The sequence below is a fragment of the Emydura macquarii genome, unplaced genomic scaffold, assembly GCF_026122565.2.
Source record: "Emydura macquarii macquarii isolate MOO-44397 ecotype Brisbane River unplaced genomic scaffold, CSIRO-AGI_Emac_v2 contig_1483, whole genome shotgun sequence".
Classification (NCBI taxonomy): domain Eukaryota; kingdom Metazoa; phylum Chordata; order Testudines; family Chelidae; genus Emydura; species Emydura macquarii.
The window spans coordinates 1,321,847-1,340,228 of record NW_027131620.1 but is presented as its reverse complement, the minus strand read 5'-3'; the positions used below and the strand labels follow the sequence as shown (position 1 = coordinate 1,340,228).

The window sequence follows — 18,382 nt, the reverse complement described above, 5'->3', positions numbered from 1 at the left end:
GGGGGAAAGGAGCCGAACGTCGCCTCGACGAGCAAGGTGCTGAAGCGAAGCCTTCCTTTGGCGCGCAGCTGGCTGGACGGGGGGTGGGAGAGGCCAGGCCTTTACTCGGGGCGGCGGGTGGGAAAGCAAGTCAGCCTGTCTTGGGGAGGCTGCTTGGCTTAAGAGAACAGGGAGCACGTCAGCCTCTGGTCAGATGGCTGCTTCGGGGAAGCAGGGCAGCGAGGCTCCCTTTCATGGGGAGTTCCCTGGGCGTGCCAGGAGGGGGCGGTTTACTGGGCGGGGGAACAGGTGCCCCGATAGGTGCAGGTGCAGGCTTCATTGCTGAGGGAGCAGCTGTACCTACAGCTCAGGGTGTCTTAGGAGGGGGAGCGGTTGCCCCCATAAGGGGAGGTGCACTCGGTGGGGGAACAGGTGTCCCCATAGGTGGAGGTGCAGGTCTGCTCAATGGGAAAATAGGTACCTCTATAGCTAGAGATACACTCAGTGGGGTAGCAAGTGTCCCTCTAGGTGGAGACACACTCAGTGGGGTAGCAAGTGTCCCTCTAAGTGGAGATACACTCAGTGGGGTAGCAAGCCTTCCTATAGGTGGGGACACACTCAGTGGGGTAGCAAGTGTCCCTATAGGAGGAGCTGTTGGTGGGGTAGCAAGCCTCCCTATAGGTGGAGACACACTCAGTGGGGTAGCAAGCGTCCCTATAGGTGGAGACACACTCAGTGGGGTAGGAAGTGTCCCTATAGGAGGAGCTGTTGGTGGGGTAGCAAACCTCCCTATAGGTGGAGACACACTCAGTGGGGTAGCAAGCCTCCCTATAGGTGGAGACACACTCAGTGGGGTAGCAAGCGTCCCTATAGGTGGAGACACACTCAGTGGGGTAGCAAGTGTCCCTATAGGAGGAGCTGTTGGTGGGGTAGCAAGCCTCCCTATAGGTGGAGACACACTCAGTGGGGTAGCAAGCCTCCCTATAGGTGGAGACACACTCAGTGGGGTAGCAAGTGTCCCTCTAAGGAGATACACTCAGTGGGGTAGCAAGTGTCCCTATAGGAGGAGTTGTTGGTGGGGTAGCAAGCCTCCCTATAGGTGGAGACACTCAGTGGGGTAGCAAGCCTCCCTATACGTGGAGACACACTCAGTGGGGTAGCAAGTGTCCCTATAGGAGGAGCTGTTGGTGCGGTAGCAAGCCTCCCTATAGGTGGAGACACACTCAGTGGGGTAGCAAGCCTCCCTATAGGTGGAGACACACTCAGTGGGGTAGCAAATCTCCCTACAGGTGGAGACACACTCAGTGGGGTAGCAAGTGTCCCTATAGGTGGAGACACACTCAGTGGGGTAGCAAGCCTCCCTATACGAGGAGAAACACTCAGTGGGGTAGGAAGTGTCCCTATAGGAGGAGCTGTTGGTGGGGTAGCAAGGTGGAGACATAGGTGGAGACACACTCCCTATAGGTGGAGACACACTCAGTGGGGTAGCAAGCCTCCCTATAGGTGGAGACACACTCAGTGGGGTAGCAAGTGTCCCTATAGGAGGAGCTGTTGGTGGGGTAGCAAGCCTCCCTATAGGTGGAGACACACTCAGTGGGGTAGCAAGCCTCCCTATAGGTGGAGACACACTCAGTGGGGTAGCAAGTGTCCCTCTAAGTGGAGATACACTCAGTGGGGTAGCAAGTGTCCCTATAGGAGGAGTTGTTGGTGGGGTAGCAAGCCTCCCTATAGGTGGAGACACACTCAGTGGGGTAGCAAGCCTCCCTATAGGAGGAGACACACTCAGTGGGGTAGCAAGTGTCCCTATAGGAGGAGCTGTTGGTGCGGTAGCAAGCCTCCCTATAGGTGGAGACACACTCAGTGGGGTAGCAAGTGTCCCTCTAAGTGGAGATACACCTGGGGTATAGGAGGAGTTGTTGGTGGGGTAGCAAGCCTCCCTATAGGTGGAGACACACTCAGTGGGGTAGCAAGCGTCCCTATAGGTGGAGACACACTCAGCGGGGTAGCAAGTGTCCCTATAGGAGGAGCTAGCAGCAAGCCTCCCTATAGGTGGAGACACACTCAGTGGGGTAGCAAGTGTCCCTATAGGAGGAGCTGTTGGTGCAGTAGCAAGCCTCCCTATAGGTGGAGACACACTCAGTGGGGTAGCAAGAGTCCCTATAGGAGGAGCTGTTGGTGGGGTAGCAAGCCTCCCTATAGGTGGAGACACACTCAGTGGGGTAGCAAGCGTCCCTATAGGTGGAGACACACTCAGTGGGGTAGCAAGTGTCCCTATAGGAGGAGCTGTTGGTGGGGTAGCAAGCCTCCCTATAGGTGGAGACACACTCAGTGGGGTAGCAAGCGTCCCTATAGGTGGAGACACACTCAGTGGGGTAGCAAGTGTCCCCATAGGAGGAGACACACTCAGTGGGGTCGCAAGTGTCCCTATAGGAGGAGCTGTTGGTGGGGTAGCAAGCCTCCCTATAGGTGGAGACACACTCAGTGGGGTAGCAAGCCTCCCTATAGGTGGAGACACACTCAGTGGGGTAGCAAGCCTCCCTATAGGTGGAGACACACTCAGTGGGGTAGCAAGTGTCCCTATAGGAGGAGCTGTTGGTGGGGTAGCAAGCCTCCCTATAGGTGGAGACACACTCAGTGGGGTAGCAAGCGTCCCTATAGGTGGAGACACACTCAGTGGGGTAGCAAGTGTCCCTATAGGAGGAGCTGTTGGTGGGGTAGCAAGCCTCCCTATAGGTGGAGACACACTCAGTGGGGTAGCAAGCGTCCCTATAGGTGGAGACACACTCAGTGGGGTAGCAAGTGTCCCCATAGGAGGAGACACACTCAGTGGGGTAGCAAGTGTCCCTATAGGAGGAGCTGTTGGTGGGGTAGCAAGCCTCCCTATAGGTGGAGACACACTCAGTGGGGTAGCAAGCTCCCTACAGGTGGAGACACACTCAGTGGGGTAGCAAGTGTCCCTATAGGTGGAGACACACTCAGTGGGGTAGCAAGCCTCCCTATAGGAGGAGACACACTCAGTGGGGTAGCAAGTGTCCCTATAGGAGGAGCTGTTGGTGCGGTAGCAAGCCTCCCTATAGGTGGAGACACACTCAGTGGGGTAGCAGGTGTCCCTATAGGAGGAGCTGTTGGTGGGGTAGTAAGCCTCCCTATAGGTGGAGACACACTCAGTGGGGTAGCAAGTGTCCCTCTAAGTGGAGATACACTCAGTGGGGTAGCAAGTGTCCCTATAGGTGGAGACACACTCAGTGGGGTAGCAAGTGTCCCTATAGGAGGAGCTGTTGGTGGGGTAGCAAGCCTCCCTATAGGTGGAGACACACTCAGTGGGGTAGCAAGCGTCCCTATAGGTGGAGACACACTCAGTGGGGTAGCAAGTGTCCCTATAGGAGGAGCTGTTGGTGGGGTAGCAAGCCTCCCCATAGGTGGAGACACACTCAGTGGGGTAGCAAGCGTCCCTATAGGTGGAGACACACTCAGTGGGGTAGCAAGTGTCCCTATAGGAGGAGTTGTTGGTGGGGTAGCAAGCCTCCCTATAGGTGGAGACACACTCAGTGGGGTAGCAAGTGTCCCTATAGGAGGGTGGAGACACACTGTTGGTGGGGTAGCAAGCCTCCCTAGAGGTGGAGACACACTCAGTGGGGTAGCAAGCGTCCCTATAGGTGGAGACACACTCAGTGGGGTAGCAAGTGTCCCTCTAAGTGGAGATACACTCAGTGGGGTAGCAAGTGTCCCTATAGGAGGAGCTGTTGGTGGGGTAGCAAGTGTCCCTATAGGTGGAGACACACTCAGTGGAGTAGCAAGCCTCCCTATAGGTGGAGACACACTCAGTGCGGTAGCAAATCTCCCTACAGGTGGAGACACACTCAGTGGGGTAGCAAGTGTCCCTATAGGTGGAGACACACTCAGTGGGGTAGCAAGCCTCCCTATAGGAGGAGACACACTCAGTGGGGTAGCAGTGTCCCTATAGGAGGAGCTGTTCGTGCGGTAGCAAGCCTCCCTATTGGTGGAGACACACTCAGTGGGGTAGCAAGCGTCCCTATAGGTGGAGACACACTCAGTGGGGTAGCAAGTGTCCCTATAGGAGGAGCTGTTGGTGGGGTAGTAAGCCTCCCTATAGGTGGAGACACACTCAGTGGGGTAGCAAGTGTCCCTCTAAGTGGAGATACACTCAGTGGGGTAGCAAGCCTTCCTATAGGAGGAGACACACTCAGTGGGGTAGCAAGCCTTCCTATAGGAGGAGCTGTTGGTGGGGTAGCAAGCCTCCCTATAGGTGGAGACACACTCAGTGGGGTAGCAAGCGTCCCTATAGGTGGAGACACACTCAGTGGGGTAGCAAGTGTCCCTATAGGAGGAGCTGTTGGTGGGGTAGCAAGCCTCCCTATAGGTGGAGACACACTCAGTGGGGTAGCAAGCCTCCCTATAGGTGGAGACACACTCAGTGGGTAGCAAATCTCCCTACAGGTGGAGACACAAGAAGTGGGGTAGCAAGAGTCCCTATAGGTGGAGACACACTCAGTGGGGTAGCAAGTGTCCCTATAGGTGGAGACACACTCAGTGGGGTAGCAAGTGTCCCTATAGGAGGAGTTGTTGGTGGGGTAGCAAGCCTCCCTCTAAGTGGAGATACACTCAGTGGGGTAGCAAGCCTCCCTATAGGTGGAGACACACTCAGTGGGGTAGCAAGTGTCCCTATAGGAGGAGTTGTTGGTGGGGTAGCAAGCCTCCCTATAGGTGGAGACACACTCAGTGGGGTAGCAGGTGGAGACACACTCAGCCTCCCTATAGGTGGAGACACACTCAGTGGGGTAGCAAATGTCCCTATAGGAGGAGCTGTTGGTGCGGTAGCAAACCTCCCTATAGGTGGAGATACACTCAGTGGGGCAACAAGCATCCCTATAGAAGGAGCTGTTGGTGGGGTAGCAAGCCTCCCTATAGGTGGAGACACACTCAGTGGGGTAACAAGCCTCCCTATAGGAGGAGCTGTTGGTGGGGTAGGAAGCCTCCCTATAGGTGGAGACACACTCAGTGGGGTAGCAAGTGTCCCTCTAAGTGGAGGTACACTCAGTGGGGTAGCAAGCCTCCCTATAGGTGGAGACACACTCAGTGGGGTAGCAAGTGTCCCTATAGGAGGAGCTGTTGGTGGGGTAGCAAGCCTCCCTATAGGTGGAGACACACTCAGTGGGGTAGCAAGTGTCCCTCTAAGTGGAGATACACTCAGTGGGGTAGCAAGTGTCCCTATAGGAGGAGCTGTTGGTGGGGTAGCAAGCCTCCCTATAGGTGGAGACACACTCAGTGGGGTAGCAAGTGTCCCTATAGGCGGAGGCACACTCAGTGGGGTAGCAAGCGTCCCTATAGGAGGAGCTGTTGGTGGGGTAGCAAGTGTCCCTATAGGCGGAGGCACACTCAGTGGGGTAACAAGCGTCCCTGTAAGTGGAGATCTGCTCGGTGGGGGACCAGCTGTGCGTACAGAGGAAGGTACCCTTAGTGGGGCAGGAAGTATCTCCGTCAATGGAGGTTTGCTTGGGGGAGAAGTTCTGCCTCTCTTTGGAGATTTGCTTCTCAGGAGACTTCGGAGAGCTGCCCCACCTGCTGGAGATCTCCCTGTCGCAGGCCCGCTGTCCGGGGGAGCCCTTGGCAGTGCAGGTTTGCTTGGCAGTGAGCTGAGCAAAGTTGTGGGGTAAGTTGAACCAGCAATGATGACATTTTTTTGTCTGAAAAATAAATAGGATGAAATTCAATACGGGTAAATGCCAAGTGCTTCACTCAGGAAGGAACAGTCAATTGCACAAGTACAAAAGAGGGAAGGCCTGCCTGGGAAGGAGCACTGCAGAAAAGGATCTAGGGCTTATAATGGCTGACAAACGAAATCTGAGTTAATAATGTAAGACTATTGAACATTGTTCTGGGCTACGAGTGTTGGCAGCAAGGCAGAGAAGGAGTTCTTCCGCTCTGCTCAGCGCTGATGAGGCCTCTGCCAGAGTAAGTGTCCAGGGCTGGGCACCACACGTCGGGAAAGACGTGCAGGAATTAGAGCAAGGAGAGCAACAAAAAAGATGAAATGTCTCGAAAATATGAGCTATGAAGAAAGATTGAAAATGTTGTTTAGTCTGGAGACGGGCAGGCTGAGGGGGGGCAGGACAACGGGCTGTCCTACTGGGCCCATTACGAGGCCCCCTAGAACCACAGTAGCCACTATGCTGCACGTTAGGGCTGCACAAAACTTCATCGCAATAGAAAGTCTGCAGCTGAGATCCAGAAACACAGGCCCCCCAGTCACAGGAGTTTCATTAACTGGTAGCAGTAGAGGGCATAGGACACTTGGCAGAATGGTTCTAATGCTGTCTAACAGAGGCAGGCACACTCACACTTGCCATCGGATTACAGTCCTGCGTCTCCCCTCACTTTCACTCAACTTGCAGCAATACAAGTCCATAGGCTGGATTCTGCCCTCACTTACACCATTTTTATGCTGGTGTAAATCCACTGACTTCACAGGTGCTGCTCCTCTGGATTCACCCAGGTGTGAGTGACAGGGGAATCAGGCTCCGTGGTTTTCACACGTCAATGTTGCCTTTCATTGGGGACCACGTTGTGCTTTGTAACGATTAGTTAGGCCTTGCCATGAACATAAGCTATTTTGCATATCCAGGAGGTGAGGCTGAGATGGTTGAGCGACTTGCCCAAGGGCCCACACAAAGTATGGAACCCCGAAATCCTGAGCCTCAGTTCCTTGCTCTGCCCACTACATCCCAGAAACACAAGAGATGTGACATTTTTCACTTTAAATTAAAAAAGGGATTTGAAATAGCTCAGCTCTTCACCCTTCTGGCCCAAGCATTTCTTCTCACTCTCTCTGGTTTCATTTGCAGGCTTAGAATCGAGGACGTGACTGGCCCTAACGTAACCCTGGACATCTTCTCGAACAGCGTGGTGGAAATGACGTTAAAATTAAAACTACGTATTGCAGTTGAGAGGTAAGTAAACATTTGGCATCTGCTTTTGTTGTTCACTGGAGGAACGACGCCAGAACGGAGCAGGATGCTTTGTAGACTGATGCACTTAAGCAAAGTTGCAGCTACCTTTTTTATAGGTACCAACCGATACTTCAGGGACAGGGACAAATTATTTGTCACTGGTGTGACTTGGTGCAGCTACACTGGAGCCGATCAAGATGCACCCTTTTACACCAGCAGGAATTTGGTATGACAGGTCCACTTCTTTAGGAAGAGGTGTTCCAGGCAGCTAGTCTAAGGTTGCCATGCCAAAGCTGGATTTGCCATATTGTGTAGAGAGCAAACGGTTTTTCTTGTCAGGAGGTAGCCAGGGATTTGACTTGCTTTTTCACACCATTCCCGCCTGCTGCTGGGAATGCTGCTCCTGCCCCAGAAAACTTACCTGGCCAGTGGTTTCAGGGAGTGATTTCTTGAATAGAGCCGCAATGGAGAGCTGCCGCTTTACCCAGCCGAGGAGCTGGCTCTGTCTATTCATGGATGGCATTTCTGGGATTCATAGCAAATAGCAGAGAGGAAAAACAAGACTATTGATAAAGTCCCGCCTTAGAGCCCAGGTCTTGAGGACACCAGAGGGGTGACTAGACTTTCTCCCAGGAAAGAAATCTGGCCGGCTGGCACTGGTTACTAATCCAGTTGCCCGGGATGATGTAGCCTTCCAGGAAAGTGCTCCCTAGCAAACGTGTAGGGATGGCAAGCGCCACAGCTGTTGCCCTCTTCTCCTGCCCCACAACCCACACGGCTGGCCCCGTGGCTCTTGGGCACTGGAGCCCTTTCGATCCTGGGTGTCTGGCATGACACTGCAGACCAGGAGCCACCGTCACGGCAGGCAGGGGCACTTGTCTGCGTTGCACTGCAGCGGTGGGGTAGGTCCTGCCCTCAGTTACTGCTAACTTGACAGCGCTCTGCTCCGAGCGCCCGCTAGTTGCATTGCCCATCATTGGTCTTTGATGAACTGTCCTGCTCGTGGGGCCCTTTAAATGGTTTTGGTCACCAAGGGACAGCTACACTGCAAAAAAAAAAACAAAAACCCCAAAGCCCAGGGTGGCAAGTCTCAGGGCCAGAGGCAACTGACGCAGACGCATGCTATGGGGCTAAAACTAGCTTTGGGCTTGGCCTGGAACCGGGCCTCCATCCCAAGCGGGAACATCTACACGGCTCTTTTCAGCCCTGTAGCGTGACTCCAAGGCAGCTGACCTGAGGAGCAAGACACGGCAGGTACGGACCCAAGCGTGTTTTCTTTTGGATTCATGCTTTGCGTGTTGTAACACACTCTGGGGTTAGCCCGTTTTCGGAGACTGCTTGTGCTGCGGCTAGGCCACTAACCAATAGGTAATTAACCCTTCGGAAGAGTCTGCAAGACTGTCTGAAGGCCTGAGTTTGCTATTAGTTTAACCTGAGTGTGTTTTTAGTCCCGTTCTCCTTGTAGGTGAAGTAATTAAAGTTGAAGTGCTCAAGGACATCACCATTGCAGTCAGACTGGGAGCTAGCCGGCTAGTCCTTGAGGACTGCAAAACCCCTCTTGGTTACACGGACATCAAAGTTCTTACAGCGTAAGTAACAGCTACTGGCACAGACTTCAGCAGTGTAGCGCAGTAAACAGTTTGTGTATCGTATGCACTGGAAACCCTCCCACGTTCTGTACCTGAGCCTTAACTATTGAATGAAGGTAGGTGTTTGCACTGAACAATGGTTTGATTCGTATTCAATATTCAGCTGCACTGTGAAGTGCTATGATCATCGGCATTTCACCCTTGTATGCACATGGAATGAAGAGGAGTCTCAAGCGTGGGACCATGGGAAGGCCTTACCAGACTTTAAATCCTGCATTAGCTGCTTCCCATGACTTTCTGATGAACACATCTCGCCTACGTAGTGACGCAGATCTCTACTGCTGTTAAATGTGGAATGTTTTATCCTACTCAGATCTTCCCGGCCACTGGTGACTGAAATCCTGACCCTACTAACTGGTGCCTTGGACAACACCCTGCCTCGGATCCTGCAAAACACTGTAAGTCTATAAAGCGTTTCTGTGGCAGGCTGAGCTGAATAGGGACATCTGTTAAAAACTGCATTTGTGGTGAATTCCCTTTCAGCTGGTGACAGCTCTCACTGCCTGCAGAAAGCAAGCTGGCAGGAAGTAGACAGCTTCTTTTCAGGTGTTAGGTATTCGTTTCTTTGAATCTCTAAAGAACAGCTGCTCTGTGCTGAAGTTTAGACCATTCAAGATGGCAGAAATATTGTAACAGCAGCAGCGCTCATGAGATTTCCGCTAGTTTGAGATGAAGTTTCGTGGGAACAGCTGATCTCATGAGACGTCTGCAGTTCCCCAGAACTTAAACCTGCCTATACCAGCAAGCGTGCCAGCAGTGCGCACGTGTGATGCCAAGCTCCCGTGTGAACTCCGTCAGTGTGTTTGTGACGAGGCAAAATCCTCTTCTTAAATCCCGCTTCTTGCTTGCTTGCATTTTTTGCAACAACTGTGTGCGGGTCTTGACCAAGAGGCAGCCTAAACTTACTCCACATCTGGATCCAAATAGCACCTCCTTGGCCTAAAAACCTGAGCCAGTCCCAGGATGGGAGAGGATTAGCAGGAGGCAATGCAGCAGAGCCTCAAGAACAGCAGGACCAGCAGGGCTGCTGCAGAGATGGCAGTGGGAACGTCCGGTCGATGAGTGCAGACTACAAGAGGGGTTGCAATGAGGGGACACTCGTTCCAATTTCATAGCTGCTGGTCATCTGCAAGGATGCCTCCTATGCCGTCAACCTACCAGGTCATCCAGCTCAGACCCGGGCATGTTCCAGCTTGTTCCCTAAATCGCACCCCACAAAAATCATCAAGGTCACCAAATGTATTAAGGAAAAGCCAGTTGTGACGGAGCTGGCTGGCTTCTTCCCAGGCTTAGCTCTGAATGATGGTTCTGAAGTGCCAGTGACACTGGAGCTGGGTGATGTGCAGAAGCAATGCTGCTCAACACTGCCTGAACGGGTCACTGGCCCGTAAACCCCGTATTTGGTTTAATCAGTTCCTTGGATAAAAATCTGAGGCACAGAATCAATGGGAACATCACTGACTCCGCAGGGCTGTCTTGGTGCCGTGACTGATTAGCTGCTGGTGTGGTTTTGTTACAGCTGTGCCCAGTGATAAATGCTGTCGTGGCCAGCTTGGGTGGAACATCATTAAGCTCAGCAAACGGTAAGTTACTGCTTTGCTACTTCCCCCCCTCCCTTTTCAAGGCCCTGAGTCCGCCCTCCCTTGCTCACCATTTGCACAGTCAGGTATTACTCCGCGTAAGGCAGCAAAAGTGGTGCCCCAGAGACTCTGACACAGGAACTTTTCTGCTTTACGCATCAACAGGCTGGTACTGGCATGGTGCCCAAGCTGTACCTGAGCAGAGTGCCCCTCGCCGCCCATTGCCCACAGAGGCCAGGGAATGGGACCTCAGTGCACACTGCGCAGGGACAGCTCTCAGCAATGAAGAGGAGGGCTTGTCCAGTGGTCAGGGCACTAGCCTGGGCTTGGAGACCTGGGTTCAGTTCCCTGCTCTGCTACAGACTTCCTGTGTCATCTTGGGCAAGTCACTTAGCCTCTCTGTGCCTCCGTTCCCTGTGTGTAATGAGGGGTAATAGCCTTGCCTTGCCGTGCAGCAGTGTTGTGAAGACAAATGCACTAAAGACTGTGAGGTACCACAGGGATGGGCCAGAGACATTCCTAAGAGAGACTCTTGGCACCAGCTCCGGCTGTGCCACAGATCTCCGCTAACGCGGCTGCTGAGGAGTCCCATGACACAGAGGAATCCGCAGGTGACATAAAGAGCCGCCTGCTTCCTTTTGCAGGGAGGGTGAGTTGGGTGCCAGGGCAGGCGCATGCACAGTGCTCTGCCCCATCCCACACCCAGACAGTGATTCTGACAGCGCTGCTGCCGCTGGGGCAAGTTAAAGCTGCTGTAAGTTACTCAGGGGTGTGTTTTTCCAGCCTCCAGGATCACGTGGGGGCTGGTGGAACGGGAACGTAGCACAACCGTTCTTCTCCACAGCTGAATTGCGGGTAATGGCCTCTGAGGGTGTGCTCCAAGATGCGCACTGAAAATCTGCACAATTGTGCAGAGCCTTCAGCCCAGCCCCCCGCCCCCGCCCACCGTATCTGGGATCGGGTCTGTCCATTATAAAGTCTGAGGAACTTGCAAACGGGCATAGCGCAAGTGACGCCCACGATAAGCAGCAGCAGTGTGGGTTCCAAGGGTGTAACGCGTGAAATGACGTTTATAGTCACCTACACCTGGGAGAAAAGGTAACCGGGCCTGAAGCATCACCGCCTTCCTTGGATCCGGCGTTCGGTGGCAGGATCTGAGAGGCAGAACGCTCTCTTCTCTCCTGGTCTCGCTTCGCTGTTGAAGTCCACGCTAACCTGCAGTCGGACTTGCATTTTTTTTATTCCTCGGAAAGTTTATTTGCTGCCAAACCTCTTGGCCACGTGGCCTTTCTCATGTTCTCGTTGTTTCTCTGCAGCTGCAATGTCACCTCCTGGAGGAAATCTCCCCTATTCCATTTTAAAAATGTCTTTTAATCCAGACGTCATCGTGCTGGAATTGACCGTAAGTGCTTCCGCTTGGCCTGTCTATGAGACTGTTGTGATTGGCAGAGGACCTGGCCCATATACTAGAGACATCTGGGGACTCCCACGCCAGGCATGTTATAGAGCTATCCCGGCACTATGTTTGCTGTCCCAACGAGGCTGGGCTAGGAATGGCGTGTTTGCTCCTACACAGGCACAACAAGGATGTTGCCTGACCCCCCCGTCAGTCTTGGAGCTGCTGCCTTGTTTCCCTGTGGCTTGGAAGTCCCAAGACTAAGAAGCTTCCCCACAGCTGCCGTTATTCTCAGCGCGTCACAGTCTAAGGACTGAGAACCTGAGCCAAGGCGCACTGAGTTTTTCCACCACCTTCAGTGGGCGTTGTTAGACCAGGCCCATCCCAACTCAGGCCGAGAGACCAGGCAGAACTGCACAACAGCTGCTCACAGCTGAGAGCGCGCTAGTGGTTTTCTGATCCGGGATGGGACACCAGCGAGATGCAGCTCCCCCTTCCCCAGGAATTGCTCTAAACTCACCCTATTTGCAGCACATAAAAGTCTGCCTTAGTGGGCTTCTTTTCAGCAAAACACTTTCCCTCTTCCTGCTTCCCCCCCACCCCCCATGAGCTCTGGCGCCCAGGGGAAGGTGACAGCTACATTGACCCACCCAAGAGCTCAGTCCTGGCATCTCATCTGCCTGCGAGGAACAGCTCCACTGCTGCCCTGGCTCAGCCCAGGATGTGTTAATAGAGGCATGCCACTGAGCCTCATCCTAAGCGCGCACGTACCCAGCGGGGAATCATGTGGTCATTGCATGTACCCAGTGTTAGTTCCCTCCTCTCTGGAGGCACCTGAGTGTGCAATGACCCCTTCCCCATGCGTGTAATTCCCCTGCTGTGGCTCACTGACCCTCGCTGGATTGAGAAGAACTGGTGCACGGGGAGGCGCTAGAGGCTCCACTTCTACGGCTGTGCTCCGTTTCTCATGACAGGCAGGGACACAGATATAAGGCATGTTATGGGCTGGCTGGCCCTTTAATGGGTGCCCAGGCTCTGCCCCAGCTGGGACACAGCCCACGCTCCCCACCCCATCCCCATGGGGAAACTGAAGCAAGTCATGCGGCCCAGTCAGGCCACTGGGCATATGAAAGGGGGCTGGGGAGAAACTCCAGACAGGACAGCTGGCCGTGGGGAGCAGAGGGCTGGAGGGAGTTAGAAGCGACCCACAGGGGGAACAAAAGCCTCCAGGTAGGTAGGGCTGGGCGTGGCTAGCTGAAGAGAGGGGCAGGATTATTATTTGAACTTACTTCTGAAATAAAATCCTCAAAGTCCAAAGCAGAACTGTTTGTGAGACAGTAAAGCAGCCCAAGCCAGGGGTTACTGGCAATGAGCGAGACTTCAGCAAGGTGCCCTGAAGGGAGGGAAACTGAGGCATGGGTGCTGCAAGCCATGAAGGGGTGCAATGGACACAGTGAACTGGTACAGGGCCAGCTTGGGGTCCAGTTCACCTGCACAGAGATCAGGCCAGGGAGCTGTGTCCAAAGGTGTGGTGCAAAGTGGCCTGTCCAGAGAGCCTGGCCTCTAGCTTTACACCACGCTGTCTTTTTTATTTTATTTTACAGGGTCGCAATCTTATTGAACAAATATTGCCTCTGCTTCCTGACAATCCCAGCGAGGTTAGTGACTTTCAGTGGCATGTCAGGCTCTGTCAGCTTAGCGACAGACATTCCCCACAGTGTAGTTGCTTCACCTTTTCCCTTTCCTGCTATGGAAACACAGAAATCTTTCAGAGTTGCCGTTGACAGCCAGCACTCCTGGAAAGCAAAGCAGCTGCAGAACCATGTCTGAGCAGCTGACAGCTAATCTCTGTTATGTAGCTGGATGGGAACAGTTAAGCAGTGCCTGCTGTAGATTTGCTTGCAGGGTTACAGCCATCTGCTGCAGCTTGAACGTCTGCAGGATGAAATGGTAGGTGTCCTCAGCGAAGAATTGCTGCTAAAAGAGAACAGCAAGCATCCATGGATGTTGGTACTGGTATAATATAGTGCAACGTAGTATATGCAGTCTAACACAACTAGCAAATGCAGAGCTCTCTGAGTGTATTAGTTATGCGATGGATAATTCCCCTGCAGTGCAGACATGCAGCGCCTGGCACCCAGAACGCTGTTACATGTCCTTTCACCATCTATATAACGATACTTGCAGGTTCATTTTGACCCAATTAAAGACGCTGCTGCCAGTCACTTACTTAATTCCACCTGTTGTCCTGGAAGCATTGTCTTCCAACAGGACCTGTGCTGGAAACATGGGATCCGCCCAATGGGAACGGAGCTGTCTGATCGTGTGTGACCCTGAAATAATGTCCCCCTTCACATTTCCAGTCACAAGGGGAAAGATGCATCAGGCACACGCTTTCTTCAGCTGGGACATAAATAAAATCGGTATTTGTTCCTCTCAGCTAAGCTAGACCAGTGGGTCCCATGGCCCATCACAGAAGGCAGCAGCTTTGGCCAAGCTGTGAATTCCCCTCTCCTGGGCGGAGTTCGAACGTTTAGCTGTACCGTTATCGTTTGCCCCTTATTGTACTTTTCCGTAATGAAAACAAGAATTGCAAAGACCCGTTTCTGACTTGCCCCCGCACACATGATGTTTACAATGTAACATGAAGGCCCGGTTGTCAGGAAGCTCCCAATGGTTCTGGCATGTGAAATGATTGGGATTGTTCCTTGTTTTACAGAATGCTTCCCTGCCATCTGTCCCCCAGGTCTGAGGCCAGTCCACTCAGACAGTACCGGGGCCATCAAGGCTGGAGACTGCGGAGATGTGTTTTTCCCTTTTGCCTTAACACTGAATTAAGCCTTTGAAACTTCCAAAGTGTCCTGCTGTTATGAGCACTTGATTACGAGGCAAAGGATATTTCCTGCAAACAAAAGTGCATCTTTAGCCTTTGAATCGTTGGCAATTTGTGCTAAATGCTCTCATGAAGTGTATTCTGTGGTTTGCTCCTAGGAATGCTCCATGTAAAATTACAACAAACCGTACCCGTAAATTGTCATACCACGGATGACGATACAGTATTTCTCCTTCAATAAAGAGTCTACTCTCGCTCCGTTTGTCTAGGGTGTGTGATGCAGTAGAAGTACTCGTGGTTAGCTATTTATGCCAAGGGGTTTGGGGCCTTCTGCCTTAATGAGTTTGACTCAGCTATGGTCTTACGGGCCTTGAGGTGCTTCCCTGTGCCTCACCTAGCAAATACCTAGAGCAGAAAGTGCTACGCCCAGATCGGGACAGCCTCTGAGCCGGAGGTGCCCTGAACGTCACAGCTCAGCCATTCTACACCAGCCTCTCTGCCCAAAGCACCTGTGCCACCGGGCACCCCCAACACGCTCAGACCCCAACAGACCTGGGTCAGGCCCAGCAGAGGCCTGCAGCCCTGCAGCCCACCAAAAAGAGATGGGATCAATGTGCCACCCAAGGCAAAACTTCAACAGCTGCTGCTCCCCTCCCTCGGTTTTGCCAGTCAAGCATCCCCCCAGAAATCTGCTGTCCTAGGCAGCGGCCTGGTTTGCCTTTAGCTAGAGCAGCCCCTGACTGCAAAGCCAGGGCAGGGTTCCCAGAAAGGGCGGCAGAAGGGTCCCGGCAGGGGCCCTGCTAAGACATAGAAAGGGGGAGCTGAGGGTTGGGAAGGTGGGAATAGTGATCCTCCCCTTGCTGTGGGTCATAGCTGGTTCCCGCCAGAGCGGACCTGAGCTGTGAGACCTTTCATTTTTCTCCGAACAATGTGCTCCGTCTCAGCGTTGCAGAAGGTACAGACTTGCACCATTGAATCATGCACCTTTGGAGCAAATGGAGAACCGAGCAGCCCAGGAGCCGGGGAGTGCAATGGAGACTGGACGTACTCTCGCACGAATGTACGCACACCCCCCACCCTGCTGCAGGTCAGGTGCTGAGCCATTACGTGCAAAGCAGGGGCTATTTATTAAACACGTCCACCCAGGGAGGGGAAAAGTACTGAGAAAGCAACTGGCAGACTCAGGCACATCAATAAATGAACAAACACCAACGGTCACCTCAGGGAGCCAGCGTCAGCTTTAAAGTCAGTCACACACCTGGGTGAAAGGCAGCAGCCCCCTTTGTCAGCCTGAAGCAAACTCAATTGAAAAGGGAAGCTGGCAGCGAAGGCCAGTTACCTGCAGTAACTGGGCGCTGGCAGTGGGGCGGGATGAGCCGCAGGTGCTGGAGCTGCTCTGCTCAGCTGCTGCCAGAGACCCGGCTCCAGCGGAGGGGTACGCACCAGTGCTGGCCACCCCAGGGTGGGGGGAATCCCGTCCCCGCCTGCTGCCCTGATTTCATTGCTCCCGCCGCTGCGCCCCAATTGCCCTCGCTCCGGGCACTGACCGACCCCCCCCCCCGCCCTGCTGCACCCCAATTTCCTGGCCCCGGGGCCTTGCTCTGGTGACCAAACCTATGATTGCCCCAGTCCCAGCCCCTCATTCCAGACACTGACCCCCCCCCTCCCTGCTGTGGCCTGATTGCCCCCAGCCCTGTGCTCAACCACCTCCCTCCACCCTGCTGCCCCCCCAGCACACTGCCCTGCCCCAATTTCCCCACCACCCCTTCACCTTCCACCCCCACTGTGCTCCCATGTTCCTGCCCCTTGCCCCTTGGGCTTGGGGCCATCTCCCCCCTCCCGCCAGCCCAAACTGTCCCTGTCCCAGCCTCTCCAGCTGGTGACCGACCCCCCCCCCCCCCCCCCGTGCTGCTGTAGACTCGTTCCCCCCCCCCCCCCCGATCCGGGGAACACTCCTCCCCCCCCCCCCAGATTGCCCCAGCCCTTTGCATCAGGGACCGATTCCCCCCCTCCCCCCCTCCCCAATCCTGCCCCACCCTGTGGTGACTGACCCCGCCCCCCCCCAACTGTGCACCGATTGGCACCTCGCTCTAGGGACCACCCCCCACCCGGTGCCCCAACTGGGCAGGCAGGCGGTTCTGCGGCAGCATCTCCCAGCCCGGCTCCGCAGGTGGCAGGTGAGTCCGGGAGGGAGCAACCAGGGGCGGGGCCTGGAGGAAGAGGCGGAGCCAGGCGCAGGGCCAGGGGAAAGAGGCGTGGCCAAGGGCGAAGGGGGCGGGGCATTTGGTTGTCAGCAATTAGACACGTGGCGAGCCTAACTCCGCTGCCCCATCGGTCAGGCCCTGCTGATGCCCCCGGAGCCCCACCACTGGTCCTATTTGCGAAGTAGGAAGGTGGGCGGGCTAATGCTCAAGGCCCCGCCCCCAGCCTAAGGGGAGGAGCCACTAGACCTAGAAAGCCACTGATTCCGTGGGACAACGAATGTAAAAACAGGAAGGTGCGTGAGGGTCAGAGGTATAAACGAAGGGGACACCGAGCAGCGCGCCCCGGACAGCGCCCACCGCTCCCGGAAGGTGTCGACAGAGCCAGTGGACGCCGCCCAGAAGAACTCTGCCCGGAGACGTGAACGGAGAAGGGAACGGAGAAGGGAACGGAAATAGGCCCCACAGTCGCGAAGCGCCTCCCCAGCCAACCTCCCCTCCCTGGTGTTATAGATGGCGCCTTTGGCCAGGGCCAAGCGGAGGTTGATGAGGAGGTCCCACGGCCGGGGTGTGCATAAATAAACAAGTGCGGGGAGAAGTGCAGCCAGAACCTCAGCAGGAGGTTCCGGAGGTGCCGGAAGAGGGGCTGCAGCCTGGCGCACTCCAGATATGCGTGCGCCAGGGTCTGCCTCGTGCCGCAGAAGGGGCAGGTGTCGGGGGGGGGGGGGGGACCACGCCAAGTACACGCCCGTGCTCACGGCTCCGTGAAGGAGACACCAACTGATGTCCCTGGCAGGCCGTGGGGGTCAAGGTGGCATACAGGCTGGCCCACCGGGGGTCCCCGCCCTCCAGAGGTGGCAACAGTCCCGCCATTTGGTGTCGGGGGCGGAACGCGAGGGCAGGGAAGTGAAAGGTATGGAGCACGAGCGTGTAAAGGTGGTCTCTCGGCACGGCTCGGGGCGTTTTTTGGGGGGGGGGGGGGCCGAGCGGGCTCGCGGGGCCCGGGCCCAATGGAGAGTGCCGGAGGGCCGGGGCTGAGGGGCGGGCGGGGAGCACCCTCTCCCAGGACCCGCTCGAGGTAGGCGTGAGCAGCGGGGGGCAAGGCTGCCCTCACCTCCTGGAGTACGCGCCGGGGGGGTCCGCAGGGTGGAGAGCCCCATGCGCTGAGCCAGCGCGTGGAGGTCCACCCAGTTGTAGTCCAGGAGGGCTCCGATCTTGGTGACTCCCGCCAGGACCAGCCTCCATCGCACCGAGGGGGTCTCCGCCACCTGCACACCAAGTTGTGGGTTGTGTAGCAGGGGCTCCGCAAGGCAATCCTCCCCCTCGGGGACCAAAGGGGGCCTGGAGGCAGAGACCAGCCCCCAGGTCCGGAGGAGGTCCTGGTAGAAGACCCGCAGCTCGGAGAGGTCTCGCTGAAGACCCCTCGGGTGGTGCTGTGGTGGGTGAAGCACGGAGCTCCCTCCCTCCCTCCCCAAACAGCCCTGGAGCCCCCAGCTGAACGGGGGGGGGGCTGAAGCCAACTCCCCCCGAGACGCTGAGTCCCGAGGTGCTGCAGGCACGAGCCCTGCTTGGCCCCCCCCGCTAACCACCCCGCGGCAGATGACTGCGTGTCCCACGGCCGGCCAGACAATACCGCTGCGGGTGGTGCCCCGTCTCGTAAGCTGGGGGGTGGGGGGGGGGGGCTCATGTCCCAGCACCTTGTTCGTACCCCGGCCCTTAGGCACAGCAGGGCATCGGCCCCACCCACACACCCCCCCCCCCCCCGCCCGCCGGTGC

The 18,382-nt window shown here is 55.5% G+C and overlaps 1 long non-coding RNA gene across 1 annotated transcript; it reads left to right on the top strand.

The window, feature by feature from the left end:
* Positions 1-8,931: 8,931 nt before the first annotated feature.
* Positions 8,932-11,524, top strand: LOC137157405 (uncharacterized). The gene is made up of 3 exons (XR_010921115.1): positions 8,932-8,994; positions 10,116-10,179; positions 11,493-11,524. It is a non-coding gene; the product is annotated as an uncharacterized lncRNA (long non-coding RNA).
* Positions 11,525-18,382: the final 6,858 nt, after the last annotated feature.